Source organism: Podarcis cretensis (genome assembly GCF_951804945.1).
Source record: "Podarcis cretensis genome assembly, chromosome: 8".
Taxonomy (NCBI): domain Eukaryota; kingdom Metazoa; phylum Chordata; class Lepidosauria; order Squamata; family Lacertidae; genus Podarcis; species Podarcis cretensis.
In genome coordinates, this window is record NC_137177.1 from 24,817,667 (window position 1) to 24,837,841 (window position 20,175).

At 43.8% G+C, this 20,175-nt stretch overlaps 1 protein-coding gene across 9 annotated transcripts in view; it reads right to left on the bottom strand.

Moving 5' to 3' along the window:
* Positions 1 to 20,175, bottom strand: part of PTPRU (protein tyrosine phosphatase receptor type U) — a 379,961-nt gene that overhangs the window by 133,447 nt on the left and 226,339 nt on the right. The gene's annotated exons all lie outside the window — the stretch shown is intronic.

Consider the following 20,175-nt stretch of genomic DNA (forward strand, 5'->3'; position numbering starts at 1 on the left):
TTCTACTTAATTTTATCTTTTTTTTTAAAAAAAAGTTGTGTGTTCTTTAGTCCAGTCTTAAATATTCCAGTTTAAAACATAAGAGCATAACAAGAACCCTGCTGGATCGGTTCAATTGTCTGTCTAGTCCAGCACCCTATTCTCACAGTAGCCAACCAGATGCCCAGCAGAGGAATGCAAGCTGGGCATGAGTGTCAACAGGTTTCTGCCCTCCTAAGATGGATTCCCAGCAATAGGTATTCGGAGGCATAATGCCTCTGACATTGGAGGTAAAACATAGCCATTGTGGCTAGCAGCTGTTAAGAGCAATGTCCTCCACAAGTTTGTATAATCCACTTTGAAAGCCATGCATAAGAACAAGTCAAAGGAATAGGATTTGCACAGACAGGCTAGTGAAAGAGGCTGGCCAGCCATCCCCATTTATTTATTTGTTATTTTGAATTCATTGTTACATTTCTAGCCCAAAGAACAGTACATTCCTTATATCTGAGATGGTCATTCTCTTCCACCAAGCACACAACTTTGGGAGGGACTCACATGGAGCAGTGAGCGAGCTAATCAGATCATCTGAATCAAACCTGGTGATCAATGGGATGCCAGGTCCTGCTATCTCCCTGGGATCTGAAATCTTGTGAACAGGGAGTGGATGGATCTTGTCTGCAATGTGCAAACATCTAACGCGGTTCACAGCCTGCCATTCCACATCACTATACAAGGTCCCTGCTTGTAGTAGGATCCCCAGAACTTGAATGTCTCAAATGAGTGAGTAATTCATTTTGCCTCTAGGGTGCACACATCTGAACACAATGGATCACTGAAGGACCTAAATGCATGTGCCTGAATACTAAATATAGAATATTCCTAAATATAGAAACATTAGGAAGTTGCTTTCTACCAAGTGGGAAATATATAGGCCATTGGACTATATACAGTCGCTCTGTGTTGCCTACACTGACTGGCAGTTCTCCTAGGTGTCAAAGTAGAGGTCTGTCTTAGTCCTACCTAGAGATGCCAGGGATGGAACCTGGGATGATGCTCCATCAATGAGCCTTTCCCTAAAGCGTCATGTAGTGCAGCAGCACACAATGCACCTGCTGATGTGCATTTTGAACTGTTAATACCTACAGTGCAATGACACTTTCCTAGGCTATCTCTAATTAAATTGGTTTTTCATCAATGGATGTCAGCTGGTTGCAAAATTAATGAATGCAAATATGGAGAAGGTGGAATCACACCTATAACAAGGCATACAGGGTGGTGTTTGAAAGTGATATTTGAAATATCTGAAAGTGATATTTGAAGTGAGAATTGGGGTGTTGTAAATGTTTCCCTACATTAAAAAAAAAGTCAGAAACAATCCAATGGTTTGGAACAGTTCATTGAAGCTGTTGAGACAGTAGCAAGCTGGGAGGAAGAACTCTGTGTAGAACCCAGGCATTCGGAAGGACTGTATTCTCTCGCATGGACTTCCTGGGCTCTGAGATCTTTTGAGGAGTCTCTTCTCTCAGTCCTGCCACTCTTACAGGCACATATGTTGGGGGTGCAGGATTGGACCTTCTCGTTGGCTGCTCCCAGGCTTTGTTACTCCCCTCCTAGAGAGGCTAGACCAGCTCCCTCCTTGTTGTTCTTCCACTGGCACGTTTTTGCAAACTGACTGCTTTTAAGGAAAGGGCTCTTAAGTGTGTGTTGTTGGGTTTTTTTTTTTGTGTGTGTGTGTGTTGGTGTTGTTTACTATCTGCATTCTAACTGATACGTTTTAATTTTATAGAAAGTTTAATGGATTTTAAACTATAACCTTTTATATGTTCTTTAGCTATGTTTCTTTAATCTGTCTTTGTCTTCTGAACAAACAACAGCAACAACCCAGTTCCCAAATCCTCATTAGTGTTGTGACCATTGGGACCTTTGCCCTGCCTTAGGTACTACAGATAGGCATCACCTACTTTCCACTTGATAACGGCACTCTAAATATCAATTGCTAATTTCTGCAGTGCACTTGTAGATTGTATTATTTGGGGAGGTAAGGAGGACAAGCTAATTCACTGCAAAACAAGTAGGGGGGAATAAAAAGCAAAAGCCCACCATGCAAATAAAGCATTTCCACCTGATTTACAAGCTAATTTAATCCGAGGTGAGGTGCCCTACACAAAGCATTTATTAAATTATGGAAACCTTTGGGGCAGATATATGTATTTGCGCATGTAAACAGATGTGCAGTCTTCATCTGCGCTCAGCACTATGCAAATGCTCCATTTTATTACAAGTGTCTGGGATGCACCTGAGGAATCAAATCCGAGAAGGCACAAAGGAACCAATTTTCAGGATATTCCACCTTGTTTGCATTACCTGTAGAGGTTGGCACGATGCACTACAAATACTGCTGCGCTTTGGCATCTTTTAAGTAGAAATAGAAGACTTCCCCCCCCTTTTTTAAAAAAGAGTTCCTAATCACCTTGCATTCTAGGAAAGCAATGCCATGGTATGTGATAGGATGCTTGCTAATTGCTGAGTGGCATCTGCTACTGTGTGGTTGATGATTTAGGCATTTCACTGGGGTGGTTTTAGTATTGTACAGATAAACCATTGTTTGCTGCTCTAATGCTTAAAGCCTTTTGTATCTTTAGTATTGTTTGTAGGTCACCCTGAAACTGGCTTGTAAAAGGCATCTGAGAAATGTTAATAAAAATAATACTTGGCAACTATGTCTGGATTCTAGAGCTTGTGCAAAACAGTGATTCAACCAAAAATCCATGCAATTGACCCAGATAAACACTTTCATGAAATCCTCATCCCACGAAAACAAAAAAAAGAGACTTTATTTCACTAATTCAGTTTGCTGATTCATCAGTGCTTATTTTGGCATCAATGAGACTTTCAAAAAATTGCAAATATAACTGAAAGTTGCTTCCAATTACACAGACATAAGATTATGTTCACACCTACGCCATACATTTTAAGCACTTTAACTAATTCAAAGCGACGTGATCAGTCGTCGTCCCCAAGAATCCTGGGAACTGTAGTTTGTTAAAATGTTGGGGGTTGTCACTCTGTGAGGGATAAACTACATTACCCAGGATTCTTTGAGGGATGCAATGTGCTTTGAATGTATGCTGTAGGTGTGACCTGTAATCAGAGCTGGCCTTAACTCATGCAGCAGATACTGGGCAGCAGTGTCATAGCAGCATCCCCCCTGGTTGTATCCCTCAGCTGGAGGACAGATTTCCGCCCACACCCCTAACTAGCTTGCTGCCCTCAGGAGCAATGAAAGTCACTTTCCCAAGATTGAAATAAGATTCCATTGCCTTTCTTCATTGGCTTCTGTACTTGACCCCTGTACTTAGGACCTGGAAGGTGCAAGGGAGGGAGGAGAAAATAGCTCTAGAAGGTGATGAGTTTGGACTAAATGAGTAATTTACATTGTACTCTGCTTGCAGCAGTGAAGTCTCTAATCAGCTGAGTTGCTCTGACATTGCAGACAATGGCAGAGTAAGCCAATCGGGCGCTAGGGGCAGGGCCAGCCGCCCGCGGGGGTGGGGCTGTTGAAAAAATGCTCTGGGGAAAATGGAGACCCGACCCCCCCCCCCCGGACCTCTGAGCATCTCCCGGTAGGCACATCTCTGGAATGACATGTCCCTTCAACTTCAGAGTGCCTTTCTGTGACACTTTTCATCTGAAAACTGCACACAAGTCTTCTAGCATCCGTTGATCTAAACTGCATTTTATTTAGATTCTATACAGACAATCCATAATCACATCTGTGTTCTTCAAGCTCTGGCAGAACAACAACTGTTGCATACTGCAAAAGTGAAAGTACAGTTACAATAACATGCTCAGGCGGAAGAGATAAAGACAGTCTTCCATTCCCACACTCTTCTCAGACATCTCATGTGATTTATACTAATCACACCAGCAGCATCAGGGTGAGATGGGGCAGGACGCTCCGTGGGGCCTCCGCAGGGCCTCTGCCCTACAACTGAGGGGGAGGCGGTGGGCGGACCATTTGGGGCAGCACGGAGCATGCAGGTGCCCAAGCCACCGCACCACTCCCAGGTCCTGCGGTGAGTGCCACCTGGCATTTTGTCACACCCCTCAGTGGTGACACCTGGGGCTGACCGCCCCTACCACACACACCCTGCCTCCACCCCAGTCACAGAATGCCAACAAAAAGCAATTCCACCTCTCACCACTGCATGCAGATCTCTGTTGTCTTCCTTAAAGGTGCCTTGAAAACTCCCCCCCCCCAACCCACCAGCTTCCAGCTGTAAACACTAAGAAAGACACAGGGCCTGCAAAGGGATGTAGGCTGGGACTGTCTGCAGTGTCAGAATGGTAAATTCAATTGAAGAAGAGCCACTCGCCCCTGGAAAGCTCCCATCTGCTTGGGAGGATCGGTCTGGGCAGCAGAGGTCTGCCTGCTAATGAACCGTTCCATCTCCTAATGGGAAATGCTTCCATTATTTAATGTTTTGGAACAACCTTTGAGGGCTCAAATGACAGCAGCGCTGCCTCTTTTTTTATCCGTATCATTGATCTCTGTAGGAAGCGAATAACTCAGAAAGGGGTTGGCCTGAGAGCAGCTCAAGCTTTTGAGCTGCCCTGCTGGCACACACACAATTTTTTACAAAGTTTCCTGCAGCTGGCAGCCAGTTTGATGATGAAAGGGTCAATCTTACAGGGAAGGAAGCTCAGAGGAGCCTTACCCAGAAGGAAAGGGGCACTCATTTCAGGCACCCCACAGACTCTCTGGGAAAAAAAAGCTTGCTCTTTGTCTCTGGTTTTGCTTTGCAATTACTGATGGAGGAGTGCTCCTTTGCCAATACATACATGGCCCCCAAGAGGAGGAGGATGCCCTACACAACTGACATATTCCACTCCCCAACACCCCATTGGGGTTATATGGATCCCCTATGAAGAAAAGTTACAGCATTTGGGACTTTTTAGTTGAGAGACAATTTTTTAAAAAATGTGAAATACACCCATGGATTTAAAATAATACTCAATTTGATCCTTAGAAGCTAAGGAATGAGCTGGTTTTCTTTCAATACATATCACTCCCAATAGGGTATGATCTACAAGAGAAGATTGTGTCACCAGCCTCGACACCACCATTGCCATCACCTGACCTATCATTCCATCTAAAAGTGAGCACGGGTGGTACCAGAAGAAATTTGACCAAAATTTGGAATTAAGACGGGGGTTTCAATGTGTTTAGGAGAACCCACAATGTTTGAAGAGACACAAAAATTATTTGTGAGATGGAAAAAAGGGGGCAAAAATTCAACTCCAACACAAAACCCCAGGGTTGCCCAATAACGACTAAGCTTCCTCACTGCCCATGGAATGCTAACAATGTTGGCGGTTGGGACGAAAAGCTGAGAGGGGAATGGAATATTCTGGGCAAGGACATGATTTATTGGCTAAATTCCTGAACAGAAGCACTTCACAGTGCAATATGTTTTTGCAGGTCACATTTCTGTGTATGCAATAAACACCAGCTCCACTGTTCCAGTTCATCCGATATAGTTGTTGATGTTTTTCTACAGAAGCTCATACCATATTGGCATACTCTGGGTAGATGGTGCTGCTTTTGAAACATTTGAAACCATTTGTGTGTCCAGCTGCCTGCAGTAAGGACACCCCTGGGAGCTGCAAGTGGCTGAGGTTCCTGGGCGCTTGATTGCCAGGCAAGCAAATGTCCTTCAAATGTTACAGAACAGATGAGGTCAACTTATGGCAGAACGATGCAAAATGCATATTCTGCTGTAATGTGTCAAAGAGTCTTCTGTGCAGGCACAATTGTGTAGAAGTAAGAGATATAGCAACCAGCCTAATTTGGTTGCTGGAGTCATAATCACAGAATTTGAAGACTGAAAAAATGACAACAGAGTACATCACTTTGCCTGCACTTTAGCAGTCCTAATTATATATATATATCAACAAAACAGGGGTGTTTTAATAGCCTCCTCCCCACCTTCAGATCAAAACTACTTTTCCATCTGATTGTTTTTAACATGAAAAAGATTTAACCAACCTACAAAAACATGAATTTCTAATGAACACTCCAGGACAAAAGCAATATATCAGAGAAAGAGCTTCATAAAGCAGTCCTGGGCAGATTCAGATAGCCACATTAGATAAATTGGATGGGCAAATAATTGAAACAGACATGTACAATTTTCAGTATCACCCTGCTCAGACAAAGATGTATCGATCCCCCGAGAAGCATAGACAGCACACTATATTAGACATCATATTCAACTCAAAGGATAAGAAAAAAGTCTTGTTAATCAGAAAAGCAGCTGGAGCGCTTACAGTACAGCAAAAAGCACAGCTGGAGTAACTGTATGCGGGCACAAGAAGAAAACAGCTGGAGCAATTATCGTGTGGTTAAAAGCAGCAGGGGAAATTGCAAGTTGAGAAAAATAGGTTAGGAATGCAGAGCTGGACACAAGAAAATTGGAGAGACTCAGCCTTTGCCTTTGAAGGAAGGGCTGCTCTCCTTCCTTTGGAAATGAAAATGGCTAATTGTTAACACCTACTTTGATATTAGTTAGGACTAGCAGGTGAACATTTGGTTATCCCTACAGTCATTCCTGGACAGGGATAGCCTAGCCACAGTTACCCACGCATTGGTAACCTCACACACTGGTTACTGTAATGTACTCTAGATGGGGCTGCCATTATTCTTGGTCCAGGAGCTGCAGCCAGTGCAGAATGCTGCAACTAGGTTGCTGTTGAGTGGTACACCTAGCCCTGGACGTGCAACACCTTTGCACACTGGCTGCCAATTTGCCAGGATTGAGGTTTTTGTTGATGGATCTCAACCAAAACTCTCTGCTACCGGCTGCTTAGTCTGTGTTGTCCAGGATGACAACTCAGGAACATAACTTGCGATTCAAACTCTACAAACCAACCTCTGAACTCCAACACCAAACTACTGTGTCATGCTGCTTATAAGGGAAAACGTTTAGCCAATCACCACCTCTTGCTAGACTTCCCTATCTCCAAGCAAACTTTCTCACGCACTCTTGCTTCACTTGGCTTCTTGCCAACTCACTAATTGTCCACTTCAAAGCTGCAGTTTCTCACAAACCTCAACGGTTTTATCCTTAATTTGTAAGTGGTTTGGGAGAAGGCCACCTGAAAGACCATCTTCTTCCATATTGACCCATCCAGTCACTGTGCTCATCTTCAGAGGACATCTTGGTTGTACTACCACTTGGCGATGTCCGTCTGGCAACAACCAATGAGAGGGCCTTTTCTGTGGTGGCAACCCACACTTTGGAATAGCCTCCTTCCAGACATAATGCACTGCATACACTAACATCCTCACAATTCTCAAGTATGCCGAAAACCTTTTCATTTACATTAACTTTTCTTTGTTTCTGAACAAAGCCCCACTGTAGCTTTTAAGCATATTTGGACTACCTGGTCATATTCTGATTTGAATTACAGTGAATCATCAACAGAAGTATCGTGTCCCGACTAAGAGAAGTAATAGTACCACTCTATTCTGCCCTGGTCAGACCATACCTGGAATACAGTGTCCAATTCTGGGTGCCACAATTTTAAGAAGGATGTTGACAAGCTGGAATGTGTGCAGAGGAGGGCAACCAAGATGATCAAGGGTCTGGAAACCAAGCCTTACAAGGAATGCTTGAAGGAGCTGGGTATGTTTAGCCTGGAAAAGAGGAGACTGAGAGGATAAAGGTAAAGGGACCCCTGACCATTAGGTCCAGTCGTAGCCGACTCTGGGGTTGCGGTGCTCATCTCATTTTATTGGCCGAGGGAGCTGGCATACAGCTTCTGGGTCATGTGGCCAGCATGACTAAGCCGCTTCTGGCGAACCAGAGCAGCACACGGAAATGCCGTTTACCTTCCCACCGGAGCGGTACCTATTTATCTACTTGCACTTTGACGTGCTTTTGAACTGGTAGGTTGGCAGGAGCAGGGACCAAGCAACGGGAGCTTACCCCGTCGCGGGGATTCGAACCGCCGACCTTCTGATCGGCAAGTCCTAGGCTCTGTGGTTTAACCCACAGCGCCACCCCATGTCCATCTTCAAATATCTTAAGGGCTGCCACATGGAAGAGGGAGCATGCTTGTTTTCTCCCGCTCTTGAAGGGAGGACTCAAGACAATGGCTTCAAGTTACAAGAAAGGAGATTCCAACTAAACATTCAGAAAAAACTTTCTGACAGTAAGAGCTGTTCGGCAGTAGAACAGACTCCCACGAGAAGTGATGGACTCTCCTTCCTTGGAGGTTTTTAAGCAGAGGTTGGATGGCCATCAGTCATGGATGCTTTAGCTGAGATTCCTGCACTGCAGGGGGTTGGACTAGATGACCCTTGGCTCCCTTCCAACTATGATTCTATGAATATTGGGTGTTTGTTCATATATATATATATATATGTATATATATATATATAAGCATTGTATTTCCCTTGGAGGTGCTCACATAAGAGGAGATAAATATTTCAACAAACAAAAATAGGAAAAAAAACAATTTCAACTAATCAGAATATTATATCTAATATATAAACCAGGTTTTCCTTAATGATGTTGCAGTAGTTTTCTGTGCATGCATGAAGACTAAATCTCCATCCTAATTTTAGCTAATTAATTGTTTTTTTCCAGTCAATTAATTGTAAAAGTAATGGGTTAAATTTGTAAAGTTTGCCTGTAAGGAAAACAACTGTTCTTAAGTTGTCTGTTGAATCTTGCCTTCATTTATACAGCTATTAAAGTCTCCTATGCAACTTTTATTCCCTCCCCACCGTTGTTCTAGAACAATCTTTGACAATGTTCATGGCTAACTTTCAAGGCTGCCTGTACACTCTGCTGGTGCATGAGCTATCCACAGAGCCAGAGCAGTTACACAGGGATTTGGTGGCACTGAAATTAAGCCCACTAATATCCTCCACCCAACTGAGTCTTCAACAGGAACAAGCTCCTTCAGGTTAATTGCAAATACTTGAAGCTTAAGAGAAGGAGAGAAAAAAATGATGACAAAATTGGGGAGATTAATTACAATGTAACCCGGAGCTGTAAAGTCTTATGATAAAACTCTGGATGAGAAACTAAACAATTTCCCCTTGATTAATGTTGGTATTTACTCTGAACTTGTAAAGTGGAGTTAATTGCAAATTATGGGTGGAACACACAAGGTCTATGTACTTCCCTGCGGAAGCGTCTTTACATAGTGAGCATTTGGTCTTCCTATCCAGAGCAGTGCTTGAATATTCAGTGCTAGCAAAATGCACATTATTATGATGAGCAGTGGAAGAGAGAGAGAGAGGCCCTGTGCTTGGGTTCTCTATCAACAGCTACTGGGCATGAGGGCTATGTTCTACCAGTTGTTGGATACTGGTTGTGGACACAGCAGGAGAGGGGAGTTCTCTTGTGGTCAGGTCCTATTTGCAGGTCCCCCATGGGCATTTGGGTGGCCACTGTGAGTCCAGGATGCTGGACAAGAAGGGTCATTGGTCTGGTGGACGTGCAAGATAACAAAAAGCATTCTGGGAGATGATATATAATGAGTTGGGAAAAAATGTTTGAAATAATATTTGTGGGGGAAAACAGAGGCTTTTTAATTAGGAATTTTAGGGGCAGAGATACCAAAGGAGCAGAAACGATTATTTACGTATGTGACGACAGCAGCACGGATACTACTGGCCCAGAGATAAAGTCCCGACCAGAGACGAATGGCTGATGAAGATGATGGACTACACCAAAATGGCAAAAAAGACCAGGAAAATCAGAAACCAGGAGGAGAGGAACTTTAAGAAGGAATGGGAAAAATTCACAATGTACTTAAGAGAACACTTTAAACAACTAAACACTTTGGCAAGATTTGAGTAACGCTTGTAATGTACTAAAAACTAAGGCAAAAAATGGATTATTTAATAGAGAAAATATGTGAAGCAGTTGAAAAAGATTGAAAATGGTAACTTTGGAAGGGTGGAGGGGAGTCTAAGGATTCAGGGAATCCTAAATGATGGTATTTAATGTTGGAATTTAAATGTGCAATGTAAAACTCAATAAAAAAGATTATAAATAATGGGTCATTGGTCTGATCTGCCATGGCTCTTCTTAAGTTGTTTTGGCTGTAAGCCAGACCATCCCACCCTCAGCAGTGGAAAGCAGGCGCCTCCCCTGTTGCAGCGATATCACCAAAGTACAGCATTGGAGGAGGGAACACAACACACTGGGGACAGAACACACACTCTGCATGCAGAACTTTCCTGATTAAATCCCTTCAATATCCACTTTGTAAAGGATCAGGTTGCCGGTGTGGGAAAGACCGAGAAACATTACATAGGAATGTTCTGCCAAGGCCCCAGAAGAGCCATTGCTAATCTGAGTAGAAAATATTGGGCTAGTTATGTCAGTGATCTGGAGGAATCCTTTGTCCCTATGCACTTCTGCACAAAGGACTAGATGTGAGAAAAAGAAAGTGCCAGATTCAACCAATAAGTCCTACCAGAAGCAGCCCACACAAGGACTTCTGCTAGCAAAATGGGTTTTTTTCCTCCTCTCCCCGCACCTTGAGCCCCACAAACTGGCTTGTGGGGTTTTGAGAACCCCTGGAACAGTACACAAGGGGAAGTGGGGGGACAGACGGTTGCATCAGTCAAGCAGAAATGTTTGCATCATGGGTAGGCAAACTAAGGCCCAGGGGCTGGATCCGGCCCAATCGCCTTCTAAATCCAGCCTGCGGACAGTCCAGGAATCAGCGTGTTTTTACATGAGTAGAATGTGTGCTTTTATTTAAAATGCATCTCTGGATTATTTGTGGGACATAGGAATTCGTTCTTTTTTCCCCCCAAAATACAGTCCGGCCCCCCACAAGGTCTGAAAGACAGTGGACCAACCCCCTGCTGAAAAAGTTTGCTAACCCCTGGCTTACACTAATGGAGTGATATGCTTAGTGTTATTCTGAATTCCTCTCCCACCCAAGCAGGATATTTTCCAGAGACACCACTGGCATGGTGAAGGGGCGAACCTCTGGCCCTTCAAATCTTACTAGATTTCAATTCAATCAGCTGGCTTGGTCAAGCCGCGTTCAGTAGCAAGACTTCTAACCAGGTTTTTCTCCTCCTTTCCAGAGAACAGGACAAAATAGCAGCAAGAATTCCACCTTTGTTCTGCACCATTCTTCGGTTTCACTTCGTTTTCTCTACATTTCAATCCCCAATATATCCCAGGGAAAGCTTGCTTGTAGATCTTGTGCCTGACTTTTTCTCTCTTCCATCTAGCCCACTCTATTTTCTCACTGTCCTCTTTCCAAGTAAACTGAACCTTTGTGTTTTGGCACTAAATTTGGGTAACCTCCAATTGACTCTTCCTGTCAGGCTTCTGTGCATCCATCTCCCATCTCCTGGCTTATTTGAAAGTGGAGAGGCATAATGTGGCCGGCTTTATCCAGAATACTGCTCATTTTATTGCTAGCATCTTTCTTGTTGATGTCACTGTCATCACCAGGTCTTTGTTGGTTGGTATGTTTCCTAGCTCTGTGGCCAGTTAGGGGCTTGATGCTAGGCAGATCTAATGCTTCTTTAATGTTGGTATTTCACATAAAAATGGGGGGGGGACACAAATAATAGAAAGCAAATTTCATTTTCAACTATGTAATTATATGGGTGAAGATCATACATAAAGTTGTATGCCGTCTTGATATTTTGTATTCCAGTAAGTCATAAATGGTTTATAAATGCGTTCATTCTTTTCAATGAATTTATCTGATGCATGTCCTTCTTCACATTGTTTTACTAATGCGTATATCTTTTTTATGTGGTCAGGGATAAATCCCCTTTTTGTCACATACAGAGGGAGAGAACGAAAGAGAGCTGACAGGAGAGCATGAGTTAGAGATCAGTTAAATCCCCCATCATCTTGATTCAGAATAGGCTTGTTCTTTTCCAGCTTTTTCAGATAATTCTTAGGGAAAACTCAAGGTGTTTCCAAAGAGTTCTCTAGTTTTGTGGAGATGTTCATCAGCTGTAGAACATCTGCCTTGAATTGCATTGCAGAGAAGGTCCCAGTTTCAATCCCTGGTATCTTCAGGTAGGACTAGAAAAAGGGCCTGCCTGAAATCCTAGACAACCACTGACAATCAGTGTAGATCAGTGTTTTCCAGACTTGGGCCTCCAGCTGTTTTTGAACTACAACTCCCATCATCCCTATCTATCAGGACCAGTGGTCATGGATGATGGGAAGTGTAGTCCTAAAACAGCTGGAGAAGCAAGTTTGGAAAACACTGGTGTAGACAATACTGAGCTGGATGGGCCAATGGGTCTGACTCAGTAGAAGTGCCCAATCCAAATGTTTCTCCACTTTCCACTGGCCTCCATTTTCCGCAGACTTTTCTAAGTATAGCTGGTTTCCTCTTCCTCTCCTTTTGCAAGTCATCTGCTTCTCTTTCCCCCAAAACCATGACAGAGGTGGGGAGAGGTGACAGGAAGAAGTTGCTTCTCCCACCCTCCTTAAGCCCTAAAGACTTGCCAACGTCAACAGTGAATTTCCAACACCAGATCTCCAGTAACCAGAGACCACACGTACACTATACATTTAAAGCACCAAGACACTGCTTGAAACAGTCATGGGCTTCCCCAAAGAATTCTGGAAGCTGTAGTTTGTTAAGGGTGCTGAAAGCTGTTTGTTGTTGTTGTTTAGTCATTTAGTCGTGTCCGACTCTTCGTGACCCCATGGACCAGAGAACGCCAGGCACTCCTGTCCTCCACTGCCCCCCGCAGCTTGGTCAGACTCATGCTGGTAACCTCGAAAACACTATCCAACCATCTTGTCCTCTGTCTTCCCCTTCTCCTTGTGCCCTCCATCTTTCCCAACATCAGGGTCTTCTCCAGGGAGTCTTCTCTTCTCATGAGGTGGCCAAAGTACTGGAGCCTCAGCTTCACAATCTGTCCTTCCAGTGAGCACTCAGGGCTGATTTCCTTCAGAATGGAGAGGTTTGATCTTCTTGCAGTCCATGGGACTCTCAAGAGTCTCCTCCAGCACCATAATTCAAAAGCATCAATTCTTCGGCGATCAGCCTTCTTTATGGTCCAGCTCTCACTTCCATACATCACTACTGGGAAAACCATAGCTTTAACTATACGGACCTTTGTTGGCAAGGTGATGTCTCTACTTCTCAAGATGCTGTCTAGGCTTGTCATTGCCCTTCTCCCAAGAAGCAGGTGTCTTTTAATTTCGTGGCTGCTGTCACCATCTGCAGTGATCATGGAGCCCAAGAAAGTAAAATCTCTCACTGCCTCCATTTCTTCCCCTTCTATTTGCCAGGAGGTGATGGGGCCAGTAGCCATGATCTTCGTCTTTTTGATGTTGAGCTTCAGACCATATTTTGCACTTCTCCTCTTTTTGGGATGTAGACTGATCTTCTCCAATCTTCTGGCCACTGCTGAGTTTTCCAAACTTGCTGGCATATTGAGTGTAGCACCTTAACAGCATCATCTTTTAAAATTTTAAATAGTTCAGCTGGAATACCATCACTTCCACTGGCCTTGTTATTTGCAGTGCTTTCTAAGGCCCATTTGACTTCACTCTCCAGGATGTCTGGCTCAAGGTCAGCAACCACACTACCTGGGGTATATGAGACATCCGTTTCTTTCTGGTATAATTCCTCTGTGTATTCTTGCCACCTCTTCTTGATGTCTTCTGCTTCTGTTAGGTCCTTACCACTTTTGTCCTTTATTATGGAAATCTTTGTACGAAATGTTCCTTTCATATCTCCAATTTTCTTGAACAGATCTCTGGTTATTCCCATTCTATCGCTTTCCTCTATTTCTTTGCATTGCTTGTTTAAGAAGGTCTTCTTGTCTCTCCTTGCTATTCTTTGGAAATCTGCATTCAATTTCCTGTATGTTTCACGATCTCCCTTGCATTTTGCTTGCCTTCTCTCCCCCGCTATTTGTAAGGCCTCATTGGACAGCCACTTTGCTTTCTTGCATTTCCTTTTCATTGGGATGGTTTTCGTTGCTGCCTCCTGTATAATGTTACGAGCCTCCATCCATAGTTCTTCAGGCACTCTGTCCACCAAATCTAAATCCTTAAACCTGTTCCTCACTTCCACTGTGTATTCATAAGGGATTTGACTTAGATTGTATCTTACCGGCCCAGTGGTTTTTCCTACTTTCTTCAGTTTAAGCTTGAATTTTGCTATAAGAAGCTGATGATCTGAGCCACAGTCAGCTCCAGGTCTTGTTTTTGCTGACTGTATAGAGCTTCTCCATCTTTGGCTGCAGAGAATATAATCAATCTGATTTCGATGCTGCCCATCTGGTGATGTCCATGTGTAGAGTCGTCTCTTGTGTTGTTGGAAAAGCGTGTTTGTGATGACCAGCTTGTTCTCTTGACAGAACTCTATTAGCCTTTGCCCTGCTTCGTTTTGATCTCCAAGGCCAAACTTGCCAGTTGTTCCTTTTATCTCTTGACTCCCTACTTTAGCATTCCAATCCCCTATAATGAGAAGAACATCCTTCTTTGGTGTCACTTCTATAAGGTGTTGTAAGTCTTCATAGAATTGGTCAATTTCAGTTTCTTCAGCACCAGTAGTTGGTGCATAAACTTGGATTACTGTGATGTTAAAAGGTCTGCCTTGGATTCGTATCGAGATCATTCTATCATTTTTGAGATTGCATCCCAGTACAGCTTTTGCCACTCTTTTGTTGACTATGAGGGCCACTCCATTTCTTTTACGGGTTTCTTGCCCACAGTAGTAGATATGATGGTCATCCGAACTGAATTCACCCATTCCCGTCCATTTTAGTTCACTGATGCCCAGGATGTCAATATTTATTCTTGCCATCTCATTTTTGACCACCTCCAACTTACCCATGTTCATGGTTCTTACATTCCAGGTTCCTATGCAATATTTTTCTTTATAGCATTGGACTTTCCTTTCGCTTCCAGGCATATCCGCAACTGAGCGTCCTTTCGGCTTTGGCCCAGCCGCTTCATCAGCTCTGGATCTACTTGTACTTGCCCCCCGCTCTTCCCCAGTAGCATGTTGGACGCCTTCCGACCTGAGGGGCTCATCTTCCAGCGTCATAACTTTTATATGCCTGTTGTCTTTGTCCATGGAGTTTTCTTGGCAGGGATACTGGAGTGGCTTGCCGGTTCCTCCTCCAGGTGGATTACGTTTGGTCAAAACTCTCCACTATGACCTGTTCATCTTGGGTGCCCTGCTCGGCATAGTTCATAGCTTCTCTGAGTTCTTCAAGCCCCTTCGCCACGGCAAGGCAGTGATCCATGAAGGGGTGAAAGCTGTTAAGAGGTCTCTATTCCTCTCCTAGAGATACAATTCCCAGAGTTCCCTGTGAGAAGGAATTGATTGTTAAATTACCGTAGGAATAGGGCCGGTGGCCCCTTCTCTGCTGTCTTAAATATTACTTAGCTTGAGGGACAAATCATTCTTCACCAGATATAAGGCAGCTTATATGAATTATGGTGCTGGAGGAGACTCTTGAGAGTCCCATGGACTGCAAGAAGATCAAACCTATCCATTCTGAAGGAAATCAGCCCTGGGTGCTCACTGGAAGGACAGATCCTGAAGCTGAGGCTCCAATACTTCTCATGAGAAGAGAAGACTCCCTGGAAAAGACCCTGATGTTGGGAAAGATGGAGGGCTCAAGGAGAAGGGGAAGACAGAGGACAAGATGGTTGGAGAGTGTTCTCAAGGCTACCAGCATGAGTTTGACCAAGCTGCAGGAGGCAGTAGAAGACAGAAGTGCCTGGCGTGCTCTGGTCCATGGGGTCATGAAGAGTCGGACATGACTAAACGACAACAAATTATGAAAAGGCAGAATGGCTAAATAGTGTTAAGGAAGAGCTTCATGCTCATGTGGTTATGGCCTTGACACAAGTATTTCACACACATCCTTCTTACACAAAAGACTTAAAGCAAGGATGAGGAAACTGTGAGCTTCCAGATGTTGTTGGACTCCAACTCCCATCAGTCACAGCAAGCGCAGCCAACAGACAGCGATGATGGATGTTGTACTTCAAACCATCTGGAGAGCCGCAGGTTCCACATCCCCGGCTTAGAGTTAAATGCTCCATAGAGACCAAATTCATTTTCACTTCAGTCATGTACTCAAATACAGTGACAGGTTAGGACCGAGGAGACTTACATTTCACGTTCTAGACATGATGCTCTGTATAAAAAGGCCCATATTCTGCTTTTGGGTGATAAGATGTGGCATGAATGTGATGAAAAGCTTTGTTCTCCAGGCCTGATGTTTGATGGAAGTGGCTTTTTCAGTCCTCGTACAAAGAGTACAATGTTTAATAGCTAACATTTTTATAGAATGGGTTAACCTCACATTCCTGTCCAGATCTCAGCTATCAGCATAGTAAGGTTTCTAGGGGTGCTCTCCCTATAATTCTCTCTGAATCACCCTTTACAAGTAATTCTTCCAGAAAACATTATAAGTTAAATGGACCTTTCACAGTGGCCTGGCGTAACGCCCAGGATTTTAATATTTTTAACAACAACAGCAGTGATGAAGAAACAACAGTTAAATTAATACCTTTCAAGAAGTCATTTATAAGGATAAATTGACTGGTGAATTTACTTGGGGGGGAATAGCAAAATGATACAGGAATGTGAAGGTGTGGGAAGCTGAAGAACTGAACCTCAGATTGGAAAATGAGAAGCTGAAATGGACAGATTTTGGCTATCGCTACAGGTGGCCTAAACTCCTGGTAGACAAGTATTATCTAAATCTGATGCCTTGATGACCCTTGGCATGTATTGATTTGTATGTGTGCACACAAGTAACACATAAAAACTTCTTTTAAAACAACAACCTGCCAGTCAAGTGCCATGACCCAGTTAGCATCAGAAGAACTGGGAAATTATCTTTCCTGATACGAGACAGCACTTATCCAGGTCAGAGACGTACTGAGACATCTACAGAGAGCAGACATCAGAGGCAGACTGCCCCCTCGGCCGTTTGTCACCATTAATATCTACCTCACGGAGGTGTTGTGAGCCTTAATTAATTGGTGTTTGAGATCCACAGATGAAAGGTGCTGACTGAGAACAAGGTAGTAATTAGAGTAATTGTTGTTATTGTTATTAAGCTTTGATATGCTTACACAAAAAAAGATGAAAGGAAAATGGTCTGTTCTGAAAGGAAGCCCCGGTAATGAAATTCTCCAAAAATAGAAAAGCTAAAGGGGGGAATTTAACACCCACTACTGCCTTACATTTATTCTCAAGCCTGATCTGCACACAGGAGCAAGAGGAAATGGTAGACTCTTGAAGAGTGGACTGCATCACTGCAGATGAAGAGTGCCCTTTCTTCAATACCACCCATGACAAAACTAATTGCTAAGTAGAATAAAAAAAACCTAGCTCCTATTGAGGAAATTAACTATACCCTACTATACTGGCTTTCTACTTGTAAAGAGGGTGGTTCTCCACTCCCTCCATCTGTCTATCTAAAATGCATGGCTCTTCTCCACCAGATTCAGTATTTAACCCATAGCTGTCAACTTTTCCCTTTTCTTGCGAGGAATTCTATTCGGAATAAGGGAATTTCCATTTTAAAAAGGGAAACGTTGATAGCTATGATTTAACCTAAATCCCTTCCAGTGGAGGTCTCAGCTTGGCTCCTTCTTGGTTGAGCTTCCAGCACCTAATGAACACTTCTTTTAAAAATTCCAGCAGACATTTTAAGTAAACTCTGATTTTAAAGTTTTAACAGATTTTTGCCTTCTTGTTTTTCATTTTCTGTATTTAATTTCATGTACACCACTTAGAGATGATTGTAGTTAAGCAGTATATAGATGATTAAAATAAAGTAAATCAATAACACTGCAGGTCCACCTGTTCCATAACCCAACGTGGTGGGGTTTGTTCTCCTTTGCTAGGATTCCAGCACCTCATTCCCTCCTCATTCTGCTGCATGTATGGATCAGGCCTCAGTGAGGTCTGGAAAAGCAGACAACCTGGGCCTATCTGCCGCTTTCCAGAATTTGCCACCTCTTCTAGTTTCTTTTATATGCCTGTTGTCTTTGTCCATGGAGTTTTCTTGGCAGGGATACTGGAGTGGCTTGCCAGTTCCTGCTTCAGGTGGATCACGTTTGGTCAAAACTCTCCACTATGACCTGTCCATCTTGGGTGGCCCTGCACGGCATAGCTCATAGCTTCTCTGAGTTATTCAAGCCCCTTCGCCACGGCAAGGCAGTGATCCATGGCCTGCAAGAAGATCAAACCTCTCCATTCTGAAGGAAATCAGCCCTGAGTGCTCACTGGAAGGACAGATCATGAAGCCGAGGCTCCAATACTTTGGCCACCTCATGAGAAGAGAAGACTCCCTGGAAAAGACCCTGATGTTGGGAAAGATGGAGGGCACAAGGAGAAGAGGACGAGATGGTTGGATAGTGTTCTCAAAGCTACCAGCATGAGTTTGACCAAACTGCGGGAGGCAGTGGAAGAGACAGGAGTGCCTGGCGTGCTCTGATCCATGGGGTCACGAAGAGTCGGACACGACTAAATGACTAAACAACAACAACTAGTTTCTTTATTTCCATGTCTGTGAGCAGAGGTCCACAGCCCCACTTGGAAGAATGAGCAAGTGGGCCCCCAAATGCAACACACCTGACTTACCACATTTTGAGCAAAGCAAAGTAATAGGCATAAGCCCAAAGTCTACAAATACCAAGCCGCACTACTGAATTTAAGTCAGGATGTGAATTATCAGAAGAAAACCAAGGGGATGCCATTTCCTCCAAGCTTTCCACACCATTCCTATCCCTTCCCTTCCCTTCTCTCCTCTCACTCAGACCAGCTGTCACATTGAGACAGGCATTCAATCAGTTTAAGTGAACTGTCCCAGATGGTCATTACCCAAACTGCAACTTTAAATACTGGGCCTTGAACTTGCTTTTACCCTCTTCCCTCCACATCCCCTTTTCCTTGCACGCCATGGCTTTTCAACAGTAAACATGGGAGCTGGAACTGTCTAGCTACTGATCTTGTAAGCTGCTCAGGGAGCCATTTTGGCTAACGTGCAGGGTTAAAATGCTTTAAATTAATGAAATCCCCACAAGCATTCTTGTATCCCAGCCCCATTCCTACCTTTAGATGCTACAATCAACCTAAGATAAGAAAGAAAAGCAGGACAGGAAGAAGTAAAGAACACCGATCGGCTGGTCTCATGCATGTATAAATAAGTCTCATTGGTAACCATGGTAACAGTACAGAATTGCTGCCCTGCACCACAGCAGCATCCCATATTTCTACAGTTTCTTATCAATGAGCTCTCCTGGAATTTGCTAAATGCAGACACATGCAATATAGAGCTGATGGTTTAAACCAGGGATGAAGGCTCTGTGGCTCTCCAGAGGTTGACTACAAGTCCCATCATCCCAGGCAATGCTGACTGGAGCTGATGGGGGTTGGGGTCCAGGGACATCTGGGAGGGCCTCAGGTTCTTCATCCCTAGTTTAAACTCCACATACAGGTCTGACACTTGGACAAAAACCACCCAAATCTGAAAACTGAACATACAAAAATTCCCATTTGTTTGCAGTACCTCTTGCATACCTTTTCCTTCCTTCCCTCCCTCCCTCCCTTCCTCTCTCCCAGCCTTCTATTGCATCTCCCCTTCCTTCAAAATATTAATACCATGCTCCATCTACTATGTTAGAGGTGGCTCACAACAACACCATCGTGTGTGTGTGTGTGTGTGTGTGTGTGTACACAAACACATATGTGCCAGTTATCCATGAGAGGTTGTAGGACAATATTGCTAGGACAAAGGTTCTATCACACATACCCCAATCCTGCAAATGAATCATGCATCTCACCATCACATAAATACTATAAGCATGTCCAGGTGTTTGCCTAATCACACACACTTTATTATTTGTTGGTGGGTGCAAAGGGTGGGCTTTACTCATGAGAAGAACCCTCTGCATAAATGAGGACTCAGATAAATTCCCCTACAAGCCATCCCAGCTCAAACGGAGGGCTGGGAAAGAGCTTGTGTGTGCACTTCCATCTCTCATCCTTTGCTACAGCGTTCACATGTTCACACAAACGTCTCCACACATCTTAATGCCATCCATCAGTTAGGAGATTGGTGCTGAAACATTACTTTCCCAAGATGATGGAGAAGTTGCTCTTGAGAGGGATGAGCCTCCTTCT